This window comes from Herpailurus yagouaroundi, unplaced genomic scaffold (assembly GCF_014898765.1).
Source record: "Herpailurus yagouaroundi ecotype Mexico unplaced genomic scaffold, PumYag 355, whole genome shotgun sequence".
NCBI lineage: Eukaryota > Metazoa > Chordata > Mammalia > Carnivora > Felidae > Herpailurus > Herpailurus yagouaroundi.
Genome location: NW_024412572.1, coordinates 4,049,918 through 4,062,748, shown reverse-complemented (window position 1 = coordinate 4,062,748; position 12,831 = coordinate 4,049,918). Strand labels below are relative to the sequence as shown.

The 12,831-nt window shown below is 38.6% G+C and overlaps 1 pseudogene; it reads left to right on the top strand.

Moving 5' to 3' along the window:
* Positions 1–1,079: 1,079 nt before the first annotated feature.
* On the top strand, positions 1,080–1,964 carry LOC121022072 (60S ribosomal protein L6-like; annotated as a pseudogene).
* The last annotated feature ends 10,867 nt before the right edge of the window (positions 1,965–12,831 follow it).

Here is a 12,831-nt window from a genome sequence, read left to right as displayed (position 1 = left end):
AGAAAAAGTAAAGGGCAACCAGGTTGGAAAGGAGAAGTAAAACTGTCTTTATTTGCAGATGACATTATATTACAGAGAGAAAATCTCGAAAAGTTAACAACAAAAAAACTATTAAAACTAATAAATGAGTTCAATAAAGTCAACATCAATATACTAAAATCAATTTTATTTTTAAGTACTAACAATAAACAACCTGAAAATGAAATCAAGAAAATAATTCCATTCACACTAGTATCAAAAATAATACAGTACTGAGGAATAAATCTATCTAAAGATGTTCAACTGTAGATTATAAAACATTGCTAAAAGAAATTAAAGAAGGTCTAAATAAATGGATAGACAATCCATGTTCATGGATTTCAAGACTCAACATTATTAAAATGGCAATCCTTCTCATATTCTAGGTAGATTGAATGTAATCTCTATAAAAATTTCAGCTTTTTAAAAATAGAATTAGGCAATAAAATTCTAAAATTTATATGAAAATGAAATGAACCCAAGTAGAAAAAAATGGAGGACTTCTTGATTCTAAAACTAACCATCTTGATTATTAAGATTAAATTTTTAGTAAGTTTTTAATAAATCTTTTACATAAGGATAGAAATACAGATCAATAGAACAGAAATGATAGTCCAGAAATAAACTTGTACATTTATGATAAGTTGATTTTTAAAAAAAAAATTTTTTTTTCAACGTTTATTTATTTTTGGGACAGAGAGAGACAGAGCATGAACGGGGAAGGGGCAGAGAGAGAGGGAGACACAGAATCGGAAACAGGCTCCAGGCTCCGAGCCATCAGCCCAGAGCCCAACGCGGGGCTCGAACTCACGGACCGCGAGATCGTGACCTGGCTGAAGTCGGACGCTTAACCGACTGCGCCACCCAGGCGCCCCCATGATAAATTGATTTTAGACAAAACTGCAAAGGAATTAAATGGGACAAAGAATCACTTTTTCAACAAATAGTTCTGAGACAAATGGAAGTCCATATACAAGAACAAGGATTAAGATCGTTGCCTCACACCATACACAAAAATTAACTTTAAAAATTGATACAGTAGCTCTTTCCCATCTTGCAAGATGGTGGGCGAAAAATCTGAGAAGATTGATACTAAGGAGAAGAAACTTGAAGCCAAAAAGGCTGATGCTGGTGGCAAGATTATGAAGGGTAACCTCAAGCCTAAAACACCAAAGAAGGGGAAGCCCCACTGCAGCCCAAACCCTGTCCTAGTCAGAGGAATTGGCAGATATTCCCAATCAGCTATGTATTCCAGAAAGGCCACGTACGAGGAAGTGTTCAGCAGCCAAATGCAGGGTTGAAAAGAAAAAGGAGAAGATTCTTGCTACTGTCACAAAACCCATTGGTGGTGAAAAGAATGGTGGTACCAGAGTGATTAAACTTCACAAAATGCCTAGGTATTATCCTATTGAAGATGTGCCTCAAAAGCTATTAAGCCATGGCAAAAACTTGTCAGTCAGCATGTGAGAAAACGGTGAGCTAGCATCACTCCTGGGACCATTCTGATCATCTTCACTGGGCGCCACAGAGGCAAAAAGGTGGTTTTCCTGAAGCAGCTTAGAAGTGGCTTGTTTCTTGTGACCGGACTGCTGGCCCCCAATTGAGTTCCTCTGCATAGAACATACCAGAAATTCATCATTGTTACTTCCACCAAAATTGATATCAGCAGTGTGAAAATCCCCAAACGTCTTCACTGATGTTTACTTCAAGAATAAGTTGTGTAAACCTAGACATCAGGACAGTGAGATCTTCGACCCAGAGAAAGAGACGTATGAGATTATAGAGGTTGATCAGGAAGCTATGGATTAAAAAATTCTGCCAAAAATCAAAGCTGTTCCTTAGCTTCAGGGCTACCTCCACTCTGTGTTTTTTCTCACAGATGGAATTTATCCTCACAAATTGGTGTTCTAAATTTCTTATACAGAACCTAATTAAATAACTGATCCACTTCCAAAAACATAAAGCAAACAAATGATAAATAAAAAATTGATAAATTGGACTTCATCAAAACTAAGTGTTTGTGCTTGATTTTGCTTTTATTTTAGAAAGTCAAAGAAGCCACACAATGGAAAAAAATATTTGCAAATCATATATCTGATAACAGACTTATATCCAGAATATACAAAGACCTCTTATGACCCAATTATAAGAAGACAAACAACCCAAGTAAAAAATGGGCAAAATATTTTAATAGACATTTACCAGAGAAGATACATGAGGGGTACCTGGGTGGCCCAGTCAGTTAAGCATCCAACTTCAGGTCAGGTCATGATCTCACAGTTCATGGGTTCAAGCCCTACGTCAGGCTCTGTGCTGACAGCTCAGAGCCTGTAGCCTGTTTCATATTCTGTGTCTCCCTCTCTCTCTCTGCTCCTCCCCCATTCACACTCTGTCTCTCTCTCTCTCTTTCTCTCAAAAATGAATAAACATTAAAAAAATTAAAAAAGAAGATACATGAATAGCCAATAAACAAATGAAAAAGTGCTCAAAATCATTAATCTTAGGGAGATGCAAATTCAATCTAAAAATAAATATGCTTTCACACCCACTAGGATGACTCTATAATCAAAAATACAGACAAAAACAAGGGGGTGTGAAATTATGGAAAAACTGGAACCCTCATACACTGCTGGTAGGAAATGTAAAATGATGCAGCCTCCAAAAATAGTTTGGCAGGTGCTCAAAAAGTTAAAGAAAAATGAAAATGCAGGTCTATACAAAGATTTATATATGAATGTGCATGGCAGTATCATTCATAGTTACCCCAAAATGGAAACAAGCAAATGTCCATCAAACTGGACATTTTGCATAAACAAAATGTGGTATATTCTTAAGATAGAATACTTTCTGGCAATGAGCTGTTACAGAGTACTGATACATGGTATAAGATAGAACCTCAAAAACATTATGCTACATGAAAGAACCCAGACAAAAAAGATTGCATATTATGATTCTATTTACCTGAAATGTCCCTAAAAGGCAAATCCACAGAGACAGAAGTAGATTAATCATTTCCTAAGGCTAGGAGTGGAAAAAGAGAGTTACTGAAAATGGATGCAAGACCTTTTTAGGATAATTGAAATGTTCTAAAATTGAATTATGGTAATGGTTGTACAAGTCTGTAAATTACTGAAATTCTTTGAATTTTATGCTTACAATGAATAAATTTTATGGTATGCAAATTTCACCTCAATAAAGCTGTTCAAAAAAAATAAATAAACCAAACCAGGATGGCATTTTATAGATATTGATGATTTGTCTCTAAAATTTATAGGAAATATAAAAGCCTTAGAACAGTCAGAAAAATTTTTGAAAAAGAACAAAGTTAGAAACTTACACTATCTGATTTCAAGATTTCTATAAAGCTACAGAAATCAAGAAGAGGTTATGGTATGGCTTAAGACAGTCAATGGAACTGACTAGAGTCCAGAAATAGATTCACACATATGTAAAAAACAAACAAAACAAAACAAAACAAAAACAACAACAACAACAACAACAACAACAAAAACCTGACTTCAGCAAAGATGCCGAGGTAAGTTGGAACAGTCCATGAATGTGGTAGGAAGAATAATAACCCTCACCCCCAAAGATGTCCATGCTCTAATCTCTAGAACCTGGGAATATGTTATCTTCCATCTTCCATGGCAAAAGGGACTGAGTGAAAGATTTGAGGAATTGGGGCGTTTACCCTAGGTAGACCCACTGTAATGATAAGTGTCCTTAAACATGGAAGAGAGGCAGAATAGAGTCAGAGAGTGATGTGACGATGAAAGGAAGATACAGTGCAATGCAATGTTGCTGGCTTTGAAGACGGAGAGAGTAGATCCTAAGTCAAGGAATGTGGGTAGCCTTTGTAAGCTAGAAAGACAAGGAAAGAGATTCTCCTTAGATCCCCCCAGACTTTCCTTGAATGCAGCTCTGCCGACATCTTGATTTTAGCCCAGTGAGACCCGTGTTGGACTTTGAATCTACAGAACTGTAAGATAGTAAGTTTGTGTTGTTGTTGATTTAAATGTTTATTTATTTTGAGAGAGAGAGAGCATGAGCAGGAGAGGGGCAGAGAGAGAATCCCAAGGAGGCTCTGTGCTGACAATGCAGAATCCCATTTGGGGATCCATCTCACAAATTGTGATATCATGACCTGAGCTGATATCAAGAGTGAGATGCTTAGCCGACTGAGCCACCCAGGTGCCCAATGTTTGTGTTGTTTTAAGCTATTAAATACACAGTAATTTCTTATTGCAGCTACTTTGATCCACACCTCATACCATATATAAAAACTACCTCAAAATAGACCTGAATGTAAAATCTAACACTGTAAATCTTCTAGAAGAAAACATATGAAAAAACACTTGTGACTTTGGTTAGGAAATGATTTCTTAAGCATAACACCAAAAGTGTTATCAATAAAAGAAAATAATTTTAAACTGTATCTCATCTAATTAAAAACTTCTACTCTTCAAAATGAATGGTAAGAAAATCAAAAGCTAAGCCATCGCATGGGAGGAAATATTTTCAATACACATATCTGAGAAAGGACTAATAATAAGAATGTATAAAGCATTCTCACTCATCAATAATAAGATAAACATTGTGAGTAAGCAAAAGATTTGAACAGACTTTATGTAAAAAAAAAAGTACGAAAGGGGTCAATAGGCACATGAAAAGGTGCTTCACATCATTATATGTCAGGGAAGGGTAAATTGAACCAGAGTGAGATACCACTTCACATCCAGTAGAATGGAAAAATAAAAAGTATCATAATGCCAAGTGGTGGTGAGAATTGGTGAGTAACTTAAGACTCTCAAACCGTGCTGGTAGAAATGTAAAATGATACCACCACTTGGTAGTTCTTACAAAGTTCAACATACATTTACTGTTCAACTCAGCAATGTCACTCAAACATCTTTACCCATGAGAAATGAAACCATATTCTGTAAAAAATCTATCAACTTGTATGTGAAAACTGTAAACTTACATATGGAAATTCATAGCAGATTTATACATAACTGCCTCAACTGGAAACAACTCAAATGTATATCAACCCAAGAATGATTCACAAACTGGCATATCCGTACAATGGAAAAATACTGAACAATAAGAACTGTTACAACCTGGGTGAATGTCAGAAACAATCTGTGGAGCCCAAGCTAATTTACACAGCAGAGTTTATACTTTATGATTTTATATTTGAAATGAATGCTTTCATAGACAAAAAAAAAAAATAATCTAAAATGACAGAAAGCAGATTAGTGGTGCCCTGAACCAGGAGTGATGGGAATTGGCTGCAAAGGGGCATTCAGGAGCTTTTTGGGAAATGGATATCTTGATTGTGATGGTAGAGGTTGCACATTTTCAGAACTTATTAGATGGTATACTTAAGATGATGATATTTTATTCTATGCAAATTCTATTTTAAGAAAGTTTATTCAAATATAACTCAAAAATTTCTAATCATATAAAAGGAAGGTCATAAAATATTTATTCTAAATTAATAGGAGCTCTGACTCAAGACATAAGAAATAAAGTGATATACAATCTCTTACATCATATCAATTCTGATATTCTATGACTTCATGAAATACACTGAAAGCTCAACAAAAGAAGCTTAATCTTAACATCATGAAGAAATTCGCAGTAAATATAGAATCATTGATTTTGAAAAAAAAAAAAGAATCATTGATTTTGGAGTTAGAAGGGAAATTGGGGGTTGTGTTACGCAAATTTTCCTCCTGTAGAGGAATCCCCATTAGCAAATTGTGTATTGTATTTGTTGAAAATGTGTTTTGCTTGTATTGAATTGGAAGTCTCTCTCCTGGGTCTTAGTTATTCAATTTGGGGTTTTACTGTTATGAGCAAATGTCATTTAGGGGAATGTGCCTCTTCTGAAAGTCATTTTAAGGGCAAGAGAAATACCTATCTACATTGATGGTCAAAGCATGCTAAGGCAGGCCTTGATAAAAGACTCCACTAGTGCTTCCAAAGTTCCTGCTACCAGTGGGGGGCTCAGGGACTGTCTCCTAAATAGGTTGGCCTCAACTTTTTACATTTATTACAATTCTGCACTTTGACCAGAAGCCTCTGTCATATATTCATGAAGCCCAAGCTATTTTACTACAGTGAAAGGAAATCTTGGTATATGGCAATGTTCCCTGGATCTGATAGAAGGGATGTGAGCATTACATGGGGACCAGACTTAGTCATCGCTAAGATCCTGTGGTTCTAAGAAAGTTACAAGTACACTGTTCATATTACTCAGTTCAGAGGGTCACACCAGTTTTTGTGGCAAGTGGTGTTTGCTGGCTACCCAATAAATATTCCTTTCTTTCTGCTTCCACATGCAACTGTGTAAACATGTAATGTGGGCTGTAGCAACCATTTTGTGACCATGAAGGAAAAGCCAAGAAAACCACAGAAAGGTTGAACAAGAACCTGATATTGTTGAGCTACGGAATTAACTAACCCTGAAAATTCCCAACTGTGGACCCTTTCATAAGTGAAATCAATCCTGTGGTTTAAACAACTTGAAGTTGAGTGTTTTGCTCTGTTTTCTTTCTCTAGCCAGATGCATTCTAACTAATACAAATTCCTAGGCCATCTTAATATGCAGATCCTAGACTGGGACCACAGATGCATCTTTTAGTTCTCTCTGTTATTAGGCGGCAGATGGTTAGTCTCTAAGATGGACCTCATTGATCCCTGCTTCCTGGTATTTGCACCCTGGACTAGCCTTCCCTGACATTTAATCAGGGCTGGTCGCTGTGACCAGTGAAGTATGGTAGACATCATGGTGTATGACTTCTGATACTGGGTCATGAAAATATTGCACCTTCTGTCTTGGCCTCTTGGTTTACTTACTCTGGAGGAAGCCAGCTTCCATGTTGTAAGAACACTCAAACATCTCTGTGGAGAGGCCCATATGGAGAAGAACTGAGGACCCCCACTGAACAGCCAATGCCATCTTATATGAGTAAATCAGGTCCTTCGGGTATAGTCAAGCCTTCAGATAATAGCTGTTCTGGCTGACCTGTCTTTATTTTATGAAAAATCATGAGCCGAAACAGCTGGCCAGACTATTCTTGACTTCCTGATCCACAGAAACAATGAGAGTTGATAAATATTTATTTTTGTCTTAAGTCACTAGGTTTGGGGTTAATTTGTTACACAGAAATGGTTAAGTAATACAGGGTGATAGTCCTTTTATATTAGAACCAAAATTCTACTCTTGAGTACTTGGTCACAACTGCTTTCCTTGCCAGTACTTACAGCCCACTTGAAGATTTCCAAAACAAATGGCTTAAAGAGTTTGTTCTTCCCTTTGCACACAGCCCATAAGTTCAGATGCTCCAAGTTATCTTTATTCTAAAAACAATCATTACCCATTCTTCACCTCTTCCTTTTCTTCCTTTCCTTCTCCATCATTTCTGTCTTTTAGTCTTTACCCTCAAAGTATCGAGATTTTTCTTTTTTTTCTTTTTTAAATATAATTTATTGTTAAGTTAGCTACAATACAGTGTATACAGTGTGCTGTTGGCTTCAGGAGTAGATTCCCATGATTCGTCACTTACATACAACAGCCAGTGCTCTTCCTAACAAGTGTCCTCCTCAATGCCCATCACCCATTATCCCCTCCCCCACCATCAACCCTGTTTGTTCTCTGTATTTAAGAGTCTTTTATGGTTTGCCTCCTTCTCTATTTGAAGCTTTTTCCCCTCTTCCCTTCACCCATGGTCTTCTGTTAAGTTTCTCAATTTTCACATGTGAGTGAAAGCATATGATATCTGTCTTTCTCTTACTGACTTATTTCACTTAGCATAAAGGCCTCCAGTTCTATCCATGTTGTTGCAAGTGGTAAGATTTTTCAAAACAAAATCCTCATAGTACTAAATCACTCAGTGCGGGAGTCAGCAAACTACCTCCCACTGGCTAAATCTCGCCGTCTGCTATTTTTGTAAATAAATGTTATTGTATGTTATTGGAACATACCCATGCCAAATTGTTTACATATTGTCTAAGTCTGCTTTTTCACTATAGAGCTGAGAAGTTGTAACAGAAATCATATGGCTCATGAAGCCTAAAATATTTACTATTTGGCCCTTCACAGAAAATGTTTGCAACCCAGACTTCGGGTTTCTAATATTTTATTGTGTACCACTTTCCTCAGGGCTTCTAACTTGGGGAGAGCACCAGTCACAACTTATATCCATGCAGAAGCATTCATCTTCACAACCTAGCGAATCTGTTGTTACTCTCAGGTTTTCATCACCTGGACGGTAAGCAATCAGTACATCTCAGCTCAATTCACTTCAGTTTTTCTGCTTTGTTGATACTGGAGTTCTCAATTCACACGTAAAGTTGTGGGGTGAAAAGATGATTCTAATTTCCTTCCCTTCTTACTTCTCTGCCTCCCTTTCCAGTAAGGATGGGTGAAATGGCAAAAACATTTTTTAAATTAAAATAATTTTTTAATGTTTATTTTTGAGGGGGTGGGAGGGGCAGAGAGAAAGGGGACAGAGAATCCAAAGCAGGCTCTGAGCAGACAGATGTGGGCTCGAGCCCATGAACCGTGAGATCATGACCTGAGCCGAAGTTGGATGCTTAACAGACTGAGCCACCCAGGCACCCCAAAAGCATTTTAATTCATTATTTATGAATTGAAAAACCATGCAGGGATGTGGGGAAATTATGTTCTGGAAGCATGCACACACACACACACACACACACGTTCATGCATGCACACACACGCGCACGCACCACACCAAATCGGGCTGAGCAAGTTTGGCATGGAGATGCCGTACCCTAACACATAATCACAGGGCACTTCTCAGCTCTGGCCCTTCAAAGAGGAAGAGGAACAAGGGTAATTCCAGCTATTACAGGCTCCTGGGCACCAAATGAAACACTCTGCTGTAAATTGTATATAATCACCGAGGAAGACTTTTATTTCTCCGTGGTTACGAATGGGACTTTTCCTTCCTCTTGTCTAGGAGGAAAGGAACGGGTTTAGATCAGTATGGGGGAGTTTCATTTGGCTGAGATGACCAGAACTCTCTCTGGATTCTAACAGGCCCTGGGCCTATATTCAGGACCTGTGTAAACAGAGCTTCTTAGGTCTCTTTTCTTATATCAGAATTTCTCTTCTCCTGATGACGAGATTTCTGCCCTTAGGACCAAGCACATCAACCACGAGGTGGTAGAAATTTTCAGATGCTTAGAAGTGGTAGATACAGAATATAAAGCTCTTGCTTATTCTGTAACATTTCTGAAACTTTTCCCATATAGTCTCTGCTCTCTGGCAGCTCACAGTTTTGTAGGGGAGACCAATTATTTATAGGAAAATGCTGAGTTACAGATGTCTGGATTCTTGAGAAGCAGTAAGGGAAGGGATCATCAGATACTGCATACATTTTTATTGTGCTAGGGCAAGCTAGTTCCCTCCAAGTTGTTTTTAGATTGTTTTCCATGGGTAATTGGTGATGTCCTACAGGATGGTGATACTGGTAGTTGGAGATTGGCATGGCGCTCCTATTCCCACTTCTATACCAGGACTGGCCTCCAACACATTTTCTCTCCTCCTCATACTGGGTGAGATACCAGGAAAGTGGAGAGAGTGATAGACCCACACAGTCTTTTGGAACGGAGACAAGAATTGCATACACAAAACAGTTAGAAAACCAGACTGAAGAAGGTAATTTCTGAAGTGTACAGAACAGAGAACAGGAAGTTCCCAGGGGAACATGGTCTAGAAGTCAGAGAAGATGAAGCTAAGCTGTGTGGGAGGGGGTTGGGGTGCAGGGCTAGGCAAGGAGACAGCAGTCTCCTCCATCTCACAGACTGGAGGTCATTGAGTCCATTGTGACTGAGTCCCACCCTCCCTTTCATCTTTCCTGTCTGACCCCGCTTTTTTCCATGTAGCATCTGATGCTACTTTCTACATTTCATTCTGAGTTTATCATCTATCTATATTAGTTGATCCTTCTCAGTTATGTCATCTTATCAGTTACTTTTTCCCACCATTTTTCTACTTCTGTGATGTTTTAATTATGTGATGTATGTATTTCTTAATCTCTTTTTATCTCATATCTACCTAATGTCTATCAAATCACCTGTTTATTCCTATTTATCTTCATCTATCTGTTTTTATTTCACTTTCCTTTTTCTTTTGTGTCTAAATGGCATTTACTTACCTTAAGTCTTTCATCCTTAATACTGCCTTTTTAAAGTCTTCTTTCCCTCTACTTCTTCCCCCACCCTTATTTCCACTGAATAGTTTTCTTTTATAGGGCAACACTCCTCCCTTCCCCCAACTATTTGTTTCCTTCTTATTAATAATAATAAGCAAACATTTACATAGCTTTTTTATGCGCCAGACAGTATTGTAACTGTTTTTAAATCTGTCCATTCATGTAACCCTCACAACACCACTATGAGATAGTTGATTGTTATTATCATTAGTCTGAAGAAATCCTACAGCTAATAGATCACAGTGTGAGGCTTAATCCCAGAGAGTTGGTTTCTAGAATCTGTTCGAATAACCCGTATGTTCAACTACCTCTCAAGAAGGTCCCCAGTACTTTAACTTTTCTACCTGTGACTCTGAACCTGCCAAGCTGGCATTTAATGCAGTTTCCATCATTGTTGGGGCTCCTCATGTCCCAGGATAGGGCAAAATCCCAGGAATTTTTTGCTGAATAGAATGCTTAGCAGGAAACTCTTCTGGTCTTTAGTCCACTTTGTCAGAATTGACATCCTCACTGTACCACACATGGGCGCAGGAGTACTTTATGAGGCTGGTACCCCTGGAGCTCTGGGGCCTGGGGTCAAGCATTCTGTCACCCACTCTGAGGTCCCTATGCCTTTCAGAACCAGAAATCACTGGTTCTTCACAGTTTGGGGGATTTCCCTCTCTGCCCTGTTCTCTGCTTTCTCAGCTTCAGCTCCCACTGCCCCCAAAGGGTCTCCTCCCCCAACACAATCCCAATATTGAGTTCAGAACTTCTAAAACAGAAGTCAGGAAGGCAGGCAATTTGCTTTTAGCTTAGCTCCCAAAACTGCTTAAGCTAAGGAATACAAATATCTGCTATCTTCTTGGAACAAGGGAGGGAAAATAAAAGAAGAAAAAGACATAGATTATTATCTCAGTAAATTATCCTGCTGTCAACCTCACCATCCTGGGTGGAGTGAGAAGCCCATAGACAGGCTGTGGCACTATGACCTATTCTGGTCTAGATCTCCAAGCTTCTGAACCTCTTAGCTTGTCTTTGTGTCTAGTTTCTTTCCACACAATCATTCCTGCTCCTGTAGCTGGGTTAATCTGCTTGAAATGCAAATTTATCCCATGAATTCTCTGTTCAGAAATATTCAAAAGAATATTGTCTGTTCTGGAATTAGATAATGGTGATCATTGTATAATTTTGTGAATATACTAAAATACCATTGAATTTTATGGTATGTGAATTACAACTCAAAGAAAAGAAGAAGGATGTTATCTTCCACTTCAAGTTAAATGTCCAGTCTTCAGGGTTTTCCACCACAACCCTTCATTTTTCCTCCAGCCTTATTTCCCACTCCTCACCTCTCCTCCCCACTCTTGACACTCAGTTCTCTTCCTCACCTCTGGCCATGTCATCTCCTCTAGCTGAAATTTTCTCTTTCCATTCATAAATCTGTACCCCACACTTTCCTCAAGACCAGTTCAAGTTCCACCTCCTTGATGGAACTTTCTCTGACAACTTTAGCCTTTATTGATATCTTTAACTCTAAACCCCATTCATATTATATATTTCTACTGGAAATTGTAGTAGATGGAGAGTATCCTTGAATGAACTTTTTGTCTCTGTGACTTAGCATCCCACACATTGACTGGCATTGAGTAGGCACTTTAAAAAGTGAGTAAGTAAATAAATACATGCATTTTACTAATCTCTAAATGGTTCAAACATACCTATCTTATTTTTTTCAAATAAATTATAAGGTTCTGTGGGAAGGGCCCACGTCTTTGCCGGAGATTTAGCAATAGTTGAGAGTAAGACACATGGTTGATCCCTCAGATACTTAATTACCTGATGGCTTGGCAGAGAAAGTTGCCCTTTTCCCACTTTATTGGTAATGGGCTGAAAAGGGAAGACACTGAACAGGCAGGGAGAGTCCCCAGGATGCCTGGCTGAATGGTGGTTGCTCCACCCTTAACCACAAATGGTTCATTGTCCACCGCCTTTGGCATCTACAACAGCCTTTGGAAAGAGATGTAGCAATTTACCCCCTCGGGGCTTATTTTTAAAATCAGTGGCTGAGAATGCTTGCTGAAAGTGGGGTCAGATGGCTCTGAGCTGCCTGGTAGATGGGATGGGTGCTGTCTGAGAAGAGATACAGTGGCTGGTCCTTAATTTTGGACCTCTTTTCCCTGGGAGAAGTCAGGCCAAAGGAAAGGGATGGCTTGCCCAAAACAGATCACAGCTTCTATGGAGATACAACCATCGAGTTAGGCAGTATTTTCCCTGCCCTGAAGTTTTAAGACAGGGGCTGGGTCAGCCAGAGAGCTATTGGCCTTCCCTTCACTGAATAGAAAAACTGAAAGTTTTATTGAATGCTTGTATGTGCCAAGTATTCTGCTAGGTACTAGGGATTAAAATGTGGACACGACATAGTTTCTGCCCTCCAGAAGCTTATAGACAAGTGGGAGAAGACAGACAAGGAAACAGGTAAATATATCAGTAGGTAAATATATTAATGTGGTATGTGCAATGTAGAGGAATAGGGAGTCTAGGAAAGAATTTGATGAAGTGGCATCCAGGTTGATACCTGGTGATG